A 20,289-nucleotide genomic window follows, 5' to 3' on the forward strand; every position below is an offset into this window, starting at 1 on the left:
CCACTTGTATTTACAGTGTATATTAGCGAGCTATCACTCTGTCTCAATGCTTCAAAAGATTACTGTAAAGTGTTTAAACTGTGAAAGTTACAGGCTTTCAGCATCACCAAGGGAGCACCTAGAGGGAACAGCCTGGAGTGTCACAGCATGCAGAATGCCAGTGGAAAAGAAACAGCATAGCCATCCTGTAAATTTATAATTTGTTTGGCATCTTTAAACACAGTAAGTATAACCTGTATTTTCTACACCATGTTAAGGATGTTTGGTTTTAACTTTGGGTTTAGGGCTGCAAGCAGTATTATTAGGGAGGGTTATTGAGGCATCTTGGCTTCCCTCTAGTGTCTCTTAAATATATTGCAATTAGTTTTTAATTCCAGCTGAGAAAGAATGATGAGGGTGTCTTCAAAGAATCTCCTTGGTTATAGTATGGATATTAAACAAGTATTAATTGGGTGTGGGAATTACACTGGGAAGCAGACATGAGGTTTTCAATTTCAGAAAAATACAAAGCATTACATGTGGCACTTGGTGCATCGTTTGTGTGTGGTGAGGTTCAAAGTCCTGTCAGGGCAGCTGTTGTATTGATTGCTGTGAACATGTTCAGTAAGCCTCCAATCTGTCTGTAAATCAGAAATAAAGTCAGGGAGAGATCAAGGTATGAGTTGGATGTTTTACATCAGTTAGCAGCAATCACAACATGTAGCCACAATGGTGAGAGAAGGAAACAGATTACTATGTTAATTCTGGTTTTTTAAATTGAATGAGAGATCTTGATAACTGATGCAGTAGGCTTCACAATCTGACATCTGTTGACATGACATGAAAGCCTCTGAGATAAGTATTTTCTGAACTGGAATTCCTTTTTTTATACTAGATGTACACAGTAGTGAATGCTTCTATCAAACCTTGTGTTAGGCAGGATTTGTCTGTTTGTTTGAAGCTTGACTTTGCCTGCATTTGAAGCTTACCTTCATGTTTCAAAAGGTATTTAGTCAGTTCCTCAAAGAACATTCAAATTCCAGTTATATGGCTAAGCACTGACACCCAAATTTCTTGCTTTGCAGTCCAGAACAAGACTTCACCTCACTGTCTTGCAGAAATCATCTATGCAGAGGGAGAACTTGAGCAGACACAGCAATATTAGAAAATATCACTGAAAACAGATGCCCATTTCCATCATGATCCATCCAGAGTACCTCACTCCACCTGTGAGACTGCAGCAGCATTTAGGCTGTGGTGGTAAAGTTTATTTATGTCCTTTAAATGGGCATCTTCATGTTCCATGTTAGTGTCCTCGTTCTTCAAAAGCATGAAGTCCTTGATGTTTCTTATGTTCAGAGTCTAACACTTGTTCCCTTCTCAGCTGGCTTATACCATTCCCAGGTGGCCCACAACTCATGTGCTGCTCTGTTCCCTTCAGCATGTCCAGCCTGTATGTGAAGTGACCTGCTGTGGAGGGCATGCTGAAGGAGCCAAGTGGTCAGAAGATAAAACCACACTCCCTCTCATTCAGTGCAGTGGAAAGGGGCAAGATTTATTAATAAGATTAAGGTTAATGCAGACTGAACCCGAAGGCTGTGAAAAAAAAACTACAAGGATTTAATGCAGTGCATTTGTAGATCAGTGTCTCTCATTAAGGCAGTTTTTAGTATTCCTAACTGCTAAGGTGCTGTATATAACTGAGACAACTGGTTTTATCACCAGTTTGTGTAATGAAACAAGTCATTTTAGGCCAAGCTAACAGTGTTACCTGCTGCAAGAGAGCACTAAGTTTCAAGTATTAATTAAAATAAGGTTAATAAATTTGCTTTCAGCTCTTTCTCACAGGTCTGTGAGCTCCCCAGGTTAATGGTCTGTTGTATGAGTTCACTAGCCAGTTCCAAGCTGAGAATGACAGAACAGCTCAGCTCTTCCAGCACATTGTCCCTCTGCCTCATGCACAGCTCATGAGAGACAAGGCTTTCACAGTTAATCAGCACAGATGGTGGGAAAAAAATATCTTGAGCTGATGACCTTATGCTCCAATCCCAAGGTTCACATTACATCCAAAGGCATCATTTCAGGACACACAAGCAGGCTAGAGCTGAGGCACAGAGAGTAAGAGAGTGATGCACACTTCCCACTGTTAATCCCATTTCTGACAACATCATGGGAGCATTGGGATGGGTGCTCATACTGTTATGTGCCTTTGCACAGCAGACTGGAGAAGTTGCCCATACCTCTTGGGTGTTAGATGCTCGTGTTCTACTTCGAAAAGCTTTGTCTCCCCTTCTGTTTGTGGGAGTCCTGCTACACATTTGGAGTATGCTCTGGTGCAGTAGAATAAATAAAGTTACTACACCTTTGCCACATGTTGTTATTTTAGCATCTCAAACTCACCAACTCAGCATCAGTTTCCCAAACACAAAGATTAATAAATAAAATATCGTGTGAAGGGAAACGCAAAACTGGTGTTAGGTTTTCAAAAGAACAAAGAGGAAAGGAACTTGCTGATATTACTGCTCTTAAGCAGTACTTGATCTAGTAGTTAAAGTGCTGGTCCAGGATTTTTTGAGAAAGATACAGTTTCCTAAAAAACCCTAATATTTAAGAATATTTCTTGTGCAGCATCCATAGTGGGGTGGAACAGAGGCAGGGTAAGGACAAAATGAATAAGCAGGTACACTGATTTGCACATTTTGACAAGCCAGTCAAAAGAGTGATTTGCCTGCAGTTGCTCTACGTTTTAACACTTCATGGATGAGTGAAACTCCTAATTAATTTCCTTTCTCACTCTTGACTCCCTCTGGAGTCTGTCCATTGAAGAGGAGAGTGCAGACTCTGTGCCCCTGGCAAGTCTGCAAGGAAGTAGAGGAGATGGAAAGGGGAGATGGGCAAATAGAAATTAGCAGGTACTTGTGATGTGGGCATGCAAAAATAGAGGAAACAGATGGGAGAGATGAGGAAAACAAGGAAGTTAATATACCTGAAATTGCCACATGTAGGTGGTAGTAATCTGCCCTCAGTTAAGAGCATTCTTTCTCAGAGCTTGTCTCTACAAATGGGTTCTGCAGTTAATGTTGCGTTCTTCTTTCAGAGCTTTTTTGGCCCTAAATTGCTTTGTGGGCTGACAGCAGGAGCTGGCTCAGCTGTTCCACGATACCTGCCTTGCTTTTGTCAGTCCTGTGTGCCAGCAGCGCGATTCCTGCGGGGAAACACCCAGCCAAGCCATTGCTGTGGGAGTGCCGGGAAGCAGGGAGCCCAGAAGGTCGGGCAGCTCCCGTGGGTTGCCTGCACTCACTCTGGAAACTGCTAATGGCCCTGGGCTGTCGTGCAGCATCTCTGGAGCAGCGCTGCTCAGGAAATGAAACTCATGCGGCAGATGCCCTGCTGATGCAAATTGCCGTAGCTCTGCAGAGGTTCAGGAAGCGGTGGGAGATACTGAGAGCTCTCCCTGCCAGGCTTTTAGAAGCTGTCATAATGCGTGTAATTACAATTAGCGTTGGTGATCTAGTTTTATTGGAAAAAGGCTTGTCAGCAGTAAAACAGGTTTCTTTAGTATGCCGGTAATAATGGAGAGTGCAAAAAAATTTTTGAGGCCAGAAACATGATCGTGATGCAAATACATTCTTTGCTTTTTCCCAGAGGGATCCAGGATAATGAGCTTTATATGCAAGAATTCCACTTTTGAATGTTATAAATGCAAGAACGGAAAACCCTTCGTACCTCTGCGTATTACTCTCTTCATTAAAAAGGGGTTTAAAGTGATTAATGTTCAGTAGGACTTTGTGTTTAAAGTACTATTATGAGCATGGCTGTAATTTTTTAAGTGTGTGGTGTTTAGGAGGTGACTTGGCTTGGGACCAAAATAGGTAATTTTGAGCACCAGTATTTTCTCTGTTGTTCATGTGATAAAGGTGCAATATGGATTATTTTGACCTTAAAGTTAACATTTGCTGAAATGTAGTCTACAGTTCAGTAAAATAGTGGTGATTGTTGCATGTAGCACTACTTGCAAATCAGTTTCCTAAACTGCAAAAAAAACTTTCTCAAAATCTTCAGCATTGCTATTTTTGATTGCACATGCTGTGTATCAGGATGAATGACAAAATGTGGATTTTGGCAGAGCAGGATGACAAATGTTGTGCTGTTCCCAGTTTTAACCTAGACTGGTGACATTTTGCTTAATTTCATCTTGCAGATGTGTGCCGTGTGTAACAGTGAGACCTCACTCTGAGAATAAGTTGTGTGTGGAAAAAGTTACAAATTCAAACCTCCCTCATTCCATAGGAGTTCCCATGAGTAGACATGCCTTAATACAAATAGGCATGTGGCTAATGGATATATTTGTATAGTTTAATGGTATTAATACTGAGTGTATCACAATAGACTTAATTTATATTCTTCTGCCTGACTGGAGGGACCTACATCAAAGGAGGCTGAAATGGAAAGTAAGCAGGGTATGAACCATGGCAGAAATGAAACATCTCTGGAGGCAATTCCAAAGGCCATTAAGAGAACAGTTCATGAACTATTAATGTATTTCTGTGCTGCCAGCTAGGCCTGTCTTTCCAAAGGCCCAAAAGCACACTAAGTTATTAAAAACCTTGCCTAACAAGGAAAGAGGTGGAGACCTGCTAGTATCTATTCAGGAGGATATGCTGAGTGAAGAAGGGCAGCTTTGGATGCTCTGCAGCTGCTGGGGCCTGGGTACATTTGCAGTAGTTTGCAGTACCAGGCACACATCCCAGATGGGGTTCTCAGTCCCCAGTCCAGCCAATAAGCCCAATGGCATCTATTTGAGGAGTAGCTGTTGAGAAGAACTTTCTTCTTCTCTGTGGATTCTGTGTTCTTCTGTATTGATCACACACACATTAGAGGTCTGTGGTGCTGTGGATTAATGGTGGACAGGTTTTTGTTCCCTGACAGTTTCTGGGCAATTTTTAAGAAAATGCAGACAAATTACTTGTGTTCTACTTCTCTACTATTCAAATTCTACTGACAAGGCAAACTGGAAGAAAGAAGGAAAAAAAAAAAAAGAAAACAGCTACAGTTGTAGTATCTGTTTCTTTGTTTAAACCTTATAATCTCAGTGGACCTGTATAAACCCTATTCTTTGCAAACTTGTGATTCCAATGCACTGAAGCACGCCTCAGGCATGCCCTGCTCTCTGCTACTTTAGTTATGCATTGCAGTACTTAATAATAAACCTTGCTTTACTGTGGGGAGCCAAATCCATCACACCTCAGCAAAGGCAATTAAAAATGCAGATTAGCAGGAGACTAATGTCCACCCTGATGAACACAAGTCAACAGGCCTGTTGCAAAAACATTGCCTACTTAGGAATTTTTAAAAATTGCAAAGTAGTCAGTTGTGAATGTTAGGTATAATTTTGCATTGATTTTGATATGAAATAGAAGAGAGGTAGATAGATGGTTAATAGGTGTGTGCTCAACACATTAAAAGAGGTCAGCAGAATGGCTTTGATTTAGCCTGAGAAGCTGGAGTTGAATCAGTGACCCACATGAGAACACCAATAATGCATCACCTTTGTGTGATGGCTGACACTGAGGGTGATGATGTTTAACTGAAAGTCTGTGGTACTACAGAAATACAAATCTGCTGTTGTCCTCTACGGAGTCTCCTCTAAATCATGCATAGCCTAGTTAAAGGCCTTAGAGACTTAGTAAAGACTGAAATTTGGGATCAAATGCGGCCTACTATTAACAGAAGATTGCAACCAGAAACTGCTTGGCCAAGGTCCAGAAAATTGGCCACAATCTTGACAACTTACTGGTTGTTCAGTGATTAATCTCTGGGCATCTTCTCTGTTGGATTTATTTCCTTCTTCCTGATCCACTTTTGCTGAACTCTTAATACTGAAGCACCACTTAACAGTGAATATTCCCTAAGTTCTGATTAATGCACAGGATGTGTGAGATGGGGACACAGTCAGAAGGCAAGAGAGCTGTCATCCTGCTAGAACCCATGTAGCCACAGACCCCTGTTCTGCAAAGAACTGCAAAGGCTTTCAGGTGGATTATCCTGCCCTCCGTGTGTACAGACACGCTGTCACAACCCTGACAGTGCCATGCAGACAGAATGTCTTCATTTTTGCAGACTGTTCAGTGCTGAATTGGCTGGTGTGGTGAAGGAGGAGGTGCCAGTGGATCACAGGAGCTTGTAGAACAAGTAGTAAAATCAACAGCTCCCTAATTCAGAGGGTGACTGCCCAGGAATTTAGAGATAAATGCAAAACTCTGCACCCCATCTTTTTTTGTCTTCTTTGTAGATATGGAGGGGCAATTGAAAGGCAATAAAGTGAAAGAAAGATACAAATGTATATTAAGACCAGAGTGTCTGAGATGATATAGTATTGGGAAATTTCTGTGTGCTGAGTACTGTGGTCTTCTAAAACAAGCCCTTTAAATGCTTCTTGGAAGATAGCTCCAGCCCTAGGTGCCTACAGGATTGGCCCAGGAAAACAAAACCCAGATGATGGCCGAATAATTGCCCAGGAATGCAGAGAGCAATCAGGTAAACAGTGGACTGTGTCTCTTTGTCCAGAGGCTGTGAAGTGATACCAAGAAAGTGAATGTCAGGGAAGATTTCTTCCTACCTTGGGAATGTGTGTTGTGCTTGATCGCACAGCAGAACTTTCTTCTTCATGGGATGTGCCTGGCAAGGACAAGTTCCGTCTTCAAGGTAGACTTGAAGATGTCGTCTGCTCCTGCTAATTGTTTTGGCTCCAGAAGAGCCAAAAAAATCTTCTGTGAAAATTGATGGCACTCTAGGCAGTGACCATTTTTACCCTTATAAAATTTCCTCTTGGGCAATTGTAAATATCTTTAATAATCTTAACCCACAGGGTCCTAATAGCCTTTGCTAAAGTCTTTCTGGTCTTTTCACCTACTAACTCAGTCGATTCCCAAGGTTTTCTGTGGACCACTAACAACTTAGACCAAGTATCTGCACCACATAGAAGAAAATACTAGCCGAAGAAAAGCAGTCACAGAGTAAACCTTCAAATATAGATAGCTGTGATCCCAATCCAGGAACTGTGTGTTTGGATAAATCCTGGAGCCTTGAGCTTTTCATATGTATATATATTTTAGGAAGGATTGACCAACTCTGTTGAAATTATGTGAGCTTATTATCAGGCCAAGAATCACCTAAAAAACCCAACAAGAGAAGCAAAAACAAATCACAACACCAGAACCTACATCTATGTTTAACTGCTTTCTCACATGCAATTCAAGTGTTTGATGCTAACACTGAATGGCATTACTTGGCACATAAAACTTGTTAAATGTGTGAATTACTTGGTTTTTAAACTGATGTAGTGGAAGGAAAGGCTGGTCTCATCCTCTGCACTCTTCAGTGAGAATCGTGCTTTCAGAATAACTGCGAAGGATGGCAATGGTTTCAAGCTTTAAGGACTTCTGTAGAGGAGGAGTAGATAAATACACAGTGATATATAAATAGATACTACTCCATCTATATATGAAAAGATAAGTGAGATTTCCTGAGACACACAAAACACGGCATTTTATTTTGTCCTGTTTGACTCTAGTAGCCACAGCATTTGTTGTTTGTGACCATCTATTCTTACTCAGAAGCTAAGGTTGTCTGCAGCAGCCACAATAACATAAATTATATTACCAGTGAGGCAGTTCCTCTGAATACTGATACAAAAAAGAAAACCCTCACAGCTTGCAATGCACTTTGAGGAGTCATTTTTGGTAGCAAGGGTCTTACCATGGGCTCTGTGCCTCTCCCTCCAAGGCTTCAGTCAGTGCTTACACACATGTTCTTGGAGTGTTTTGTTGGTCCTTTAGATCAGTGCTGTGTCAGTATAGAATATTAAGTTTATCTGGAACTACTGCAGTCTATAAATATTCAAGTGTCTGCTGCCAGTTTTGTGGATGTGAGACTCACATCGCACTAATGGAAATTATAAATTCAATCACAAATGAGGAGGACTTCTGAGAGATACTAAGTGCCCTGAAGTATTAGACATCTAACAAGTAAAAAATCCTAAGTTAAACTTCACAGCTAGTTCTACAAATATTCTTTCTCTGCACCAGAATCTCTAACTCTGAGAGTTCTCAAAAAAAAAAAAAAAAAGGAAAAATACTGCATTTTATATGTTTTATGAAATGTGATTATTTAGTATCATGTATATGCCATTGTGTGTTCAGAGAAAGGGATGTTGCTTACATGGTTCCTTCAATCTCTCTGGAAAGCCAGGCAGTCCTCCTCTGTGTCCTACAGAGGAGGAGAAAAGAAAATGGGGTGGAGCCTGGTGTAAGAGAGTTTGCCATGGAAGGACTGATCCATGCCTCAGCATTCTCTACTGGGAAATCTAATGCATTTTCAGTCTCTTACCCAGATTTAAATGTGTGGCCACTTTATTCTTAATATTCTTTTGTCTCCTTGTGCATTTCAGTGATTAGGAGTGATGGGATTCAGCCATATTCCTGCCTTATCACCTGTTCCAAGAGGTTTTCAGCATCAGTGCAAATGCTTTTGAAAGGGATTTCATTCTGCTAGCTATCAAGTGTTGCAGTAGGTGCTTCAAATGCAGTGTTGCATAACAGTGTGACTTGTTCAGAAAGCACATTGTAATGTGGGTTTTTAATCTGGGTACCAGTATCAGTGAAGGATAACAACAATTTCCACACTGTGTAGCTTCCTGAGGCTACAGCACAGGTTCCATTTAGCACAGCACAGCTCACATGCCAATAAAGTTCAGAGCTGTTAATTAAAAATTTATTGAAGGTTTATATGAGTGCATGTGAGCATGTCTGATAAAGCCTACATCTAATCCTGACGTGATGGGTGCTGATCACAGACACTTCATGATTGCCACGCTGGCATAGGAGTTTAGGAAGCACATTGCTATTTAGAAATAATTCCAGCATGTCCTGAGCAGCATTAGTGATCTGCTGGGCAGCCAGAGAAGGATTACTATTTTTATATATTGAAGATTCTCCAGTTTAATCTGTTGGGATTTTTTTTAATGGGAGACAGGAACTGGGAAAATTCTGTTTCTTGAATACTTGTAACCCCTTTGTTATTAAAAAAGTGAAAAATAACTTCTGAGTGTTCTCAATTCCAGAAAGTATTCCCTTCATATGCCATGTATCAGAGAGTAGTGGGAAACAATAATCACATTTATCAAATTCATTGGAAACCATCAAGTGCCTCTTAGCCTTTGTCATTCAAAAGGCATGCCACATTGCAAAATTCCAGGTTTCCAGCATCTGTGGAAAGTCAAGTAATGAGTTAAGTTTGCAATTACTAGAGCTTTTTTATTGACCACCTCTTTTTATGTGCCTGTTAACTTTGTATCTTTCTTGGTGTTTCAACACTTGGCAATCTGATATGCTTTTCCTATGCAAAAAAAATTACTGGATTGTAACAATATGAAGACATCCCTCTTTGCAGGTTCTTCTACTTCATTTTGCAGGAAGTATTCCATTAAATCATGTTACAGCTCCTATCATCAAAAGTGTGTTGAGAGCTCTGTACTGGTGCCAACAGTTTTCATATAGTGTTAATACCAGAAAGTTCAAAATGCCATGCAGAACACCTTCCTTGAGTTGCTGCAAAAGCCTTCATAGGGAAGGTGTTTACTGCTCAGCTCAGAGATTCACCCACTGAACTATGAGTAGAAAATACTGCTTTTTGTTTGCTTGTTTGTTCAGAAGAAAGGAAATTGTGTTTGCTGTTACAACATCTAGCAATGGCTGCCATGTGAACTAAAATTTGAAGCTTCTCAAATGGAAATAAGAATTGCAATCCCAAACTGAGCCCCTGCAGCTAAATCTTCTTGATGTGTTCATTAATTAATTACCCATAGCTGAAGGAGATTAGAGGAGAGTTCAAAGCTGAAAAATATGCAAAGGAAAATACTGTATTAGACAAGAAAATTAACTGAAAAAGTCTAGTTGAGTTTATTAGGGTCTTGCTCTTAGGAAAGTTTCACCAGCCATTCTAGTGAAGATTTAGTTTCACTAGAATTCCAGCTCTAGAAAGTGTTGGGGTCTCAGATGTTTGTGTAGTGTGCCTTTCAAAATATGTGCTGCCACAGCTAATTTAGTATGGTCTCCTGGAATTTATTTATAGCCAATCATACTTTTATGAGGTTGGGGTGGACTGAAGAAGCCCTGGAGCTTGTCATTCCTTCTGGAGTTTCTGGATGTATAAAGCTATTGTGATGCGTCTAACCTAAGCCTGAAGATAATAAAAAAATATTACTTAAATTTAATTTTCTTTGTAATCCATAAAACCAGGCACAGACCCCAAGCTTCTAAAATAAGTTTACAGGTTAATTAAGATATTAATATTTTTATCTGTAATTTCTGGTAACTGCACGTGAAGCAGAACTATACAAAGGAAAGACGGATTACAGTAAAAATCTTACAACTCAGCTTTTTATTATATGATTTTACCAAACAAAAGAAAATTAAGCACAGAAGACCAGCAATGAAGCTGCAGACAATGAAGTGGTTTGCAAAGATGTATAATGGTTTTACTGAATAATCACATTGGGCTGAAACCAGCCAGCCAAACAAAGAAAACTTAAAATCAGATTTCCTCACTGTGGGATGGGCAGTGAGTTCATTAAGCTCATTTATGGTTTATTAAAGATAGTTTTACAATACAAAGGATACAAATCCCACATACTCTAGCCTCTCTTCTAAATAAAGGGCATTGGCCTATGCCTGCACTTATTGAATTCACTTGAAATACTTTAACTTCAGCTGTGAAATTTCCCAGTCTCCTCTTCCCCAAGTCAAGAAGGGGTTGGAGTAGTACAGCAGGTGGGTGTAATTTCTCTGATACAGACTTTTCTCCCTTCTTTGTCTCCTGTGACACTGTGTTTCCTTAAGTTCCATAGTTAATTAAGCATTGAAAGCAGGAGTATGTTGGCTTGAAATGCAGTGCAAGAAACCATCTTATTTCCTGCAAGATTAAAAAGTGACTAATGAAGCTTCCAGAGAGGAATCCCATAAGGTAGGATTAAACAGGAAGATGTTCTAGGGTGTTCCCTGCTATAATGAAAAGCTGTGGTAAATACTTGATTAGAAGTCTGAAACCACTGGAATTAGAATTTAGGGTGTTAGGGTTTCTTTAAGGGAAAGTTAATTTTTCACTTAGTGAGAAATCAGCTAGAAGAGACTAATGGATGCTAAATGGATTGAGACTACTTGTGGAAGAAGATTGTGTCAGCCAGGACTGAAAGGTGGAAATGCTGTTGTCTGACCAGAAATTCCTTCCCTCCTGCTTGTGGAAAGGTAAATATAGACTGGAGACAGGTGTGGAATGGAATATGGCTCTGGGTCTTGGAGGGGAAGAGCAGATTAATGTTCCAATAGCATGACAGGTTGGTGCTGCTGCAGGGCTCCTGCTCTGTGCACTTTTAAAGGTGGTTGGTGCTTCAAGGCACACTGGAGGAGAGAATTATGTCCTTAAAAGCTTTGACAACACAGTTTGAAAAATAGCCTGGGAGTGGGGCATAAGGATAGAGAGATAGTACTGAGGACCAAAATACTAGTGAGGTAATACTACCTGCCACCTCAGAGTAGATTGAAAAGCCACCTCAGGTAGAAGAAATCAAGGCCAGGGCCATGGGTGAGCTACTTTATCCTTGAAGATAATGGAGTGTGGATGCCAAAAAGTTGAACCAACTGCCTGGGATCTGAATAAAGTTTTAAAGTGTATTTACATATATATATATTTACATATACATACATACATACATATATATATACATGGCTTATATAACTTCTTAAAATACAAGTCTTGCTGAAGTAACTGAGATGTGTTTCAGGGAGCCGAGATTGAAACTTTGCACGTATGTGTAAGAGCTGTGTGGTACTTCTTTTTCACTTCTATGCGAACAGAGAAAAGATTTCTCAATTACCCATTTTTTCCTAGCCTTTTTAGCAAAGACTCTCTAAAGAGTGGAAGTGTAGCTTTTTTTCTCCTTTGATTATTTGCTATGGAATTCTATTTTTACAGTAGTTGCAAGCACATCTTAATTTAGGATTTGTAGAGGAGAAAATGCAAAGGACTAGTTTCTAACTCATAATGTGCTGCTTACTGACAACATACTAATGATTCTGCAAGCAAATAAATTTCTCCCACCTATTCTATTTGTGTGTGTATGTGTCCATTCAGCAGCTGGAATTTATGGCTGAATATGGCAGCAGAACAATAGAATATTTTCAGGTTAAGAAAATTATGTTTATTGGCTTTTTTGATGGAAATAAAATAAAAAACTTTTACCAAGCTCCATGTTATAAGCTGTGCTATGATACAGCTAACTCAGAAGTGGTCAGAGCTTTCTCTTGAAACTATTTAAATATCAAAAAAAAAAAAAAAAAAAAGTGTTTCATTTATCTGGGACATGTTTTCCAGACCAGAGTGTAGATACCATTAACTCAGGGCTAATACAGCATCCCTAAAGTGCCACAGGATGGCAGCCTTTCAGAGTAGTGCCTGGTTACACTGTGGAAAATCCACTAATTCATTTTCTGCCTGAAAATTGATGAGTGTTCTGATGTACTTCTTTGTTACAAAGACCACTGCCCAGCTGCATCATATTGTGTTTTGTCTGGATGGTCACAGAGCTTAGAAGGCTGTTCTCTGTGGTGCAGTCTGCATTTTAAGCCTGAAATGAGGTTAAAAAACAGGGGCAATCAAATATGGGTGTGGAATTCTGTGTTTTCATCTTTAACCTGTACTGTGCTTAACAGAGTCTGGAGAGTTAATCTCTTTTTCCTCTTGCATGCGATGGGTTGCTTTGTTTTGTCACTCATATCCTTCAAATACTTTCAATGACATTTTGTTTAAGGAGAGATTGCAACCTTATAAAGTACTTTGAATAAAGACAGCCGTTATTGTGGGTGGTAGACAAAAAGCAGTCAATACTACTGGTTGTTGCTGAAGAGATTTCTGCACGTGTGCAGGTCTCTACCAGAGACAATGAAGAAATTGTGTTCAGATGGAGCTGACTGTCTCCATAAACTCTGCAGGACTGTGTGACCTCAAAATTTATACAACTTTAATACTCATATAAAGAATTAATCAGTTCCACACGAGTTTGCAACTAACTGTGTTCACAGGACAAAAATAGCGAACTTTTTAAAAATCTTGAGCTAAGATTCCTTAGTACATGATTGTGATGTCAGAGAACAGCTTTGAGGTTACATTGAAGTTGATGATTGTGTCAATTGTGAAAATTCAGTCCTTAGGAAATGAAAACAATAGATCCTTCCACATAAGTCAACAGAAGTATCAGGAATTGAATTCTCTTGTGAAGCAGCTGTATGGGTCACATCAAAAAATGCGAGAGCAGCAGATTGAGGGAGGTAATTCTACCCCTCTACCCCACTCTTGTGAGACCCCACCTGGAGTGCTGCATTCATCAGGTCTAGATTAGATGTTAGGAATAAATGTGTTAGGAGGGTGGTGAGGAACTGGCACAGGTTGCCCAGAGAATCTGTGGATTCCCCATCCTTGGAAATGTTCAAGAACAGGTTGGATGGGACTCTGAGCAACCTGGTCTAGTGGAAGGTGTCTCTGCCTATGGTACTGGATGATCTTTAAGGTCCCAACCCAAACCATTTTGTGATTTTATATTGGACCCAAGCCTCATTTCTGGGCATCAAGGCACATGGATCTTGCCATTCCCGAAGTCATCTTGTACATAATTTGTCTACTGAATACATAGCAGTATTAAAAACAAACCTAGGTATTTTTTTTCCCCTGTTATAGGGATGACAGAATATTGCCAGCTGCCTACCTTTGTTCCAGCAGGGCATCATCCTGTTGAGTCAAGCTTCCTTCAGAGGCCCATCTTGAGCACCTCAACATCAGTGTGCAGGGCAATGTAATGAACCCATGTGTATTCAGCAGGAACTTGCTGCCCACAGCCAACCTCTCTGTGGTGGAACCTGCTTGCCATGGACTCTAAAATAAGGCAATTATTTATGTTAGTGGGGATCAAAGGAGAAATGGGGCCAAATGCACAACTGTAATATATAAAGTTTTCTTGGGCTTCATGGGATTATTTTGACTGAGCTACTCTTAAGCACAATTCATGAGCCAAAGTGTCAATTTGCTTTGGTGCACCAAAGGGTGCAGATCATACTTAGAGCAAGCACACTCTGCAGGCTTAGACTTGCAGTCATAAAATCAGTGTCTAGGTTCACAAACAACCAATGCTTTATTAAAATAAGGACATAAAAAATTCAACAATCTCAGAAATTTTCCCATTATTAACATTTTCTGTGAAGAAACTCTCAAAAAGAGATGACTGCTTTATTCTTTGCTAATTCAGTTATGCTAATTTTAGCTGTAATATCTCACTGTTATGACTGCTATCTGTGTTAGGATGTGTTACTTTCTGTACTTTCCTTTGGGATTTGTTTTCAAGAGGTTTGCAGTTTGAAGAAAAAATGCAGTGAAACATTCATAGGCTGCAATGGAAGTGGGGCAGTACACTTGCAGTTCTTGCTTCAGTCATGGTAACCAAAGCTGGGCAAATGGTTCACCTAGATTAAGAAAACTTCTGAGAAATCTCAATATTTAACCAGAATAGGGTGCAGCTTGTGCTGCAGCACGGTTCTGTGACCCTACAGCTTCTACCACATAGAAAAGAAGGACCTTTTAGAAGGGTGAGGCAGCTGCTTTGCCTCTTTGCCTTCTCTGTCCTGGTGATTTTCCAGATCCTCAGCTCACCTCCCACCCACGTGGGAAGGTGGTTCACAATTTATGTTGCACCTCAATTACCAACAAACCACAAGTTTTTCTCAGCTTCCAAGGCTTTCTGAATGCACTCATGGGTCAGCTGAAAGTAACTGCAAAGGCAGGATTTTCTACCTTTAACTTTCTGCCTTCCTAAGAAAAAGGGGTTCTCTCAGATATTCTGAGGGTTGGATATTTCTGGCCCAAACTTCCCCCAGCTACTGCCACATAAATCCAGGTGCTGCATTCCCAGAAGCACTGATTGTATGGTAGGAATAGGATCATTTTTAACATAACTGAATTGGTTCTTTCCAAGCAGGTTAGATACATTTTGAATTACTAGTTCAGCTCTTTGCTTACACAATCAAGAGAAGGAAAAATGAGTCATCTCATTTTGAGAGCTTCTTCACAGAAGGAAAAATTCTGTCCTAATATATATATTATCCTCTGTGGACAGGCAAAATAAAAAGAGGAGTGATAGAAGGATTCAGTGGCTAGGATTGTTTCATAATGTGAAGGAGCTTGAAGAGAGCATATGAGAAAAGCCAGGAAGGTACTGTCAGAATCACTCTTTTTCTTTGCCCATTTCTAAAGAATTTCATGTAATGATGGGTGACATGATTTATCCTGTGAGGTAATACCAAGTTACAGTCTATCCTACAAGTTAATATCAAGTTGATTTCCCCACACCCACCAGTGAGTGATTATATAAAACCTCAGTACAGTACTCCCCAGTCTTCTATGAAATGTGGAGTAAGTGGATATTTTATTATTTTGAGAGATTTTCTGGTATGTGTATTGTGAGAAACCTAAAAAAGCAGAGATTGAGTGCTCCAAGGAGTCAGATAAACAAGTACTGATATTCATCTAATTTAGGTTTAAATAAAAAGGTAATCGCATATTTCTCATTTACATTAAGAAAATAATTAATATAAGTAAATCGATAAATAGCTCTCTATTTTTTATTAGTGAAATTTTTGTCTTTGTTTTAGAGCATTCTCTTCAAGTCTCAAATTTCTCACAGGGCAGTAGTTCCTTGCTTCCCTTTTGAGAGCTTGGAATCGCAAGGAGATGCCACTGTCTGATTTAGGGTTGAGTTGTAGGTATTAGCCTGCTGCAATTTGTAAGTAACTTGTATATATAAGTATAATGATACCTGTTAGCCAGAAACTAGAGAACCTAAGTTATTTCTTGCCACTGTGTGGAGAAAAAAAGGAACCCCAAATGCAGCCTTTTAGTTCTGGAGATATTATCCATAGAATTACAAGCGTATTGTGCCTGGACTATAATTAGCCTATTAAAAATAATTCTGAAGGACATATAGAAATCAATGAATTTAAGTGAAGTTTAAATTAATCTCTGCACAAGAGAATAGTCTTCAAAAACTCTTAATAGTGATGCAGATATTTTGCCTTTTCTGAGTTGGGTTTTAGTCAACAGCATAAACAAATGTGTACCAACTCTTTTCTTGGGCAGGACTTTATGTGGTCAGTAGCTGCACTGCCATTCAGTTTCAAGCAATTGACTAGCAGAGACTGTGTGAATTGGTTTTTTTCCCCTGTCATATTAAGGGAAAAACACCATGCTTCCATTCCCAGTGGAGAATTTAACTACCTCTGTCGCTGTCTCCTAATATACTGCCAATTCTTCCTTAACATTAGCTTCACTAGAGGCATTTCCAGTGTCGAATATACAACCGTAGCCAATTCTAGAAAAGCAATTGGTATAAACTATCATTCTTCCTGAGCTTAACTTGCACCTTAATTAACTGTGTGTCTGTCCATAGCTCAGTGTAGTCCTGCTCTTTGACAGAGCGTGAAGTGCTACAGTGTTAGAAATAAATAATGCAGGCTAATGCACAAAGCTAGCTAATGCTTATGGCACTCCAAAAATATTTTAAAATCACCTGTTGTATTGTGCACTATGTTTTCTAGAACTTGGACAGCATTATGGTTTCTGCTTCTTGAAGAAGGCAGCAAATCAAGGTACATTTTCAGTCCTTACTTTCTTCACTTTGTTCTTCTCGGCTCTTGTAGGTATTTTTTGTTAGTAGCTCACAGTAGCAGGTAAGAGTTTCTGTGTACATCCTGAAGGATCACTTATTGCCTGGTTATACTGATTTTTGGTTCAAAAAATGCCTTGCTGGCTTCATGCCCCTGAGTAGAAAGCAGAATTTTTAAGGCTACTTAATTAATTTGGTATCATTGTTGTCTAGGTTTCAGTGAAAAGCCAGAACACCAAGCAGGCTGCAGATTGCCCCCAGGTGTTTCTGTGCGGGCCCAGTGTGGCGAAGCACCGGCAGCGCCCCTGGTTCAGAAAACAAACGAGCGACGGCGGCAGCTGCGCTGCTCCCTGCCGGGAGCGAGCACCGGGAATTCCGGGGCTCTTCTCCTCGGCACGCGCTGCCTTTGTGCTGCTCGCGGGCCGCAGTGGCTTTGGGAATGCCGGGCCGCGGGCACGGCGCGTTCCCGGTCTGCTCCGAGGGAGGGACGCGGCCCCGCAGGGACCCCCGGCCTCCCCTCACGCCGCGGCTCCTTTAGGATGAAAAAAGGCTGGGAAGGGCCTCATTCCCAACGCGTCTGCCAGGAGCACAGCTGCGAGGAGTGTGGCAGGAAAGCTCTGCGTTTTAACCTTTATTTATTTATTTATTTACTTAACCCTTCGGTTCCCCACAGCAAGCAGTTGGTGGTGCTGTCAGAGCCTGTGTGTGTCTCTCAACACGCAGCTGACACCGGCGCATCCCACAGCTGAGTTAAATGGGAATCTGAGGAGAACGCTGCTCCTCTTGCCTGCTGTGGGAAACGCCAATCACTTGGTTTTTAAAATTTTACAAGTTTAATAATAATAAAAGGTTATAAAAATAATAATGCAATTAGAGTATTAAAGTTTAGAGTTAGGACAGTTACAAGACAATAAAAAGCAAAGAATTGTGGATGTCTGGATGCTCTCGGACACTAAGTCATGAAAAGCATGCCTTGTGAACAAAGGAATAACTTTAAAAGCAATAGCCTGTTGCATATTCATATATCTCATACATGATGTATAAATTCCTTGCAAATTAATAATTTTCTGGTTTTTGTCAACTTCTCCTTAATCCTGGTGGTTCCACAAAGATGGAGAGAAGGTGGAAGACTGTCTTTTCTGATAAGGAGGCAGTAACTTTTTATGGGCCCCCTTCACTGACATCTCTGTGTGAAGAATTTCTTAATTATCTCGTCTTCCTGCTTGAGCTTGTAACAAATCCTATATCGCAGAGTTTCTATTTTAACATTATATTATAAGCTAAAACTACATTCAACACACTACGTAAGAGAATTAATACAGCATAACTTTCTAACATTACACATATAATATTAATTGTAACATTTGTGAAAAGCCAATCATAAAATATGCATTTTTCACACCTGCCGTGAGGTCAGATACTCCTGAGAGTTTTCTCTCATTTTCCTCTCTTCACAAATGACTTTTCTCTCATTTTCTTCTTCTTTTATGGTTGAGAAAACATTTGAATTCAGGAGAAGCTCTCAGTGAGTCCTGGGCATAGAAGAGATTTGCATTGGGTTTTTTTTTGCTATGAGTTTTAGGAAAAAACCTTCAACAAAACAAAACCTTGACTTTCTGAAGGTGCTGACCACATGGTGAATAATGACTGTGGTTTTGCTAAGTGTTATAATAGATTTAGTTGTTACACTTGTTAATAATTTTATCTGGTGGCATTCTCTGAGATACTCTTTGTTTTTGTGCTCTTGGTCTATGTGCATTCCACAACAAAGTCACATTATATAAAACATAAATTATTTATATATTAGTTTTGAAGCTTTTTAGGTATGAGTCTATCTTCCTTTACAAAACTGTTGTGTTTTCTGCTTTGTGGATTTTTTTATTTATTGCTGCCATAGTCCTATTGTATTACAATTCCACTGCTGTTAGTTTCATATGGAGAAGGACATTTGAGCTTTTTTGATTCCTCTTTCAATTGTATGAGCCTTGGACTTTTGTAGGATTATTTTATGAAAAAATTTATATTTTGTATTAGTATGATTTATGGTTGCCTTATCTTCCCTAAAAAAAAAAAAAAAAAAAAAAGTTTTCTTATACCTTGTGTTTTCATTCTAAATTATCCTAAAATAATTAGTTTTACTAAAATAACACAAATTGTTTTGAAGACCTTGTCAACAAAATCCACTAAAAACATGGGTCTGATAGCCCACAGAATTTAGGTTTTTAAATTGTACCCTGTTTATACAAAAGAAAATTCTTTTTCCTTAAACATTTCAAACATCTATCATTTTAAAAATCATTATTTCTATTCTTACTTACTGAAGGTAATATAAATGATAGTTTAAGTGGAAACCAAACTAAATCCCCCAGATTCAGAGTTATAATTTTGTAGTATACTTATTTCAGGAGGTTGAGTTAAGCTGGGTCATTTAGGGGTGAATTCAAGTGCCAGAGATGGAAGGGATTTCTTATTCAAACCTTTAAGGGACTGCCTGGTTTTACTGACAGGCAGATGTTCACAAAAGAGTATTTTCTATAAAACATTTCTCTCTGTGTGCAGTGGTTTTTTAGTGTAATTGTTGTCTTATTTTAGAGGTAGTGCAGCAGTTAATTTAGTCAGGCCCCAAAAACAATGTTTTGTTATGCCAATGTAATTCTGCAAAATTTGCATGTGATAGCATTAGTCTTATTCTGAGATGTGTTTATTTTTAATCCCTGCTATTGTCCCTGAATTTTCAGGTTTCCAGACTGCTTATCAGTTTTCTTAGACTGGTCTTGGGAATCTCCAGATTTTGAAAGAAGTCTGTCACATAATTTGCCTGTTTTATCCTGCTTAGTTAGTGATTTAAATGCAGAAAGAGAACTGCTTACACTGAGCCACCACAAATACAATAAATAATAAAAAAAACCCCAGAGATAATCATGTGCTGGTAAAATTCACCAAGAATCTTGCATCTTGCTATTTGGGTAGGTTTGTAACTGCAACTCTCTTTTTGATTTTTTTTATTATTCCCAGGATAAAGTTGGAGCAAAGAGATTTTTCTTGCAGCAATGTGTACTTGCCTTGTATGTGCATTAGTAAATAAATGTGAGCACTCACTATCATATCAGTAGTTATTTGCATGCACACTTGTCAGACAAAAGTGCCTTCTGTGGTGTGTGTAACACCAAACACTCTGTCCTTGAGGCTGGCCTCTTGAAGTAGGCTGGATACAGCAAGGATGAATCAACTGGGGCTTCCCCTGTCTAATCCTGCAGATACCTAGTAGGGCTGAATGCAGCAACTCCCATGTCATCCACTGGTGTTAGGATTTCGGAGTCCTATGCCTCCACCCACTACAGGCAGTAGTGTGAGGGATTCTGCTGCTCCTGGGTGAATTTGTATATAGCTGCCTGTGAATCCCTCTGGCAAAATCAATTTGAGAAGAGTTGCAGTTAAATGAGAACCTCTTGGTGATAATGCATTTATTAAAATCTTGCTTTAACAGTTTGTTCAAATAAATGCATACTGTTGAGCATGAAGACTAACCATAAAAAACCAAACCCCAA

This window comes from Lonchura striata, chromosome 4, assembly GCF_050655825.1.
Source record: "Lonchura striata isolate lonStrDom1 chromosome 4, ASM5065582v1, whole genome shotgun sequence".
Lineage (NCBI taxonomy): Eukaryota > Metazoa > Chordata > Aves > Passeriformes > Estrildidae > Lonchura > Lonchura striata.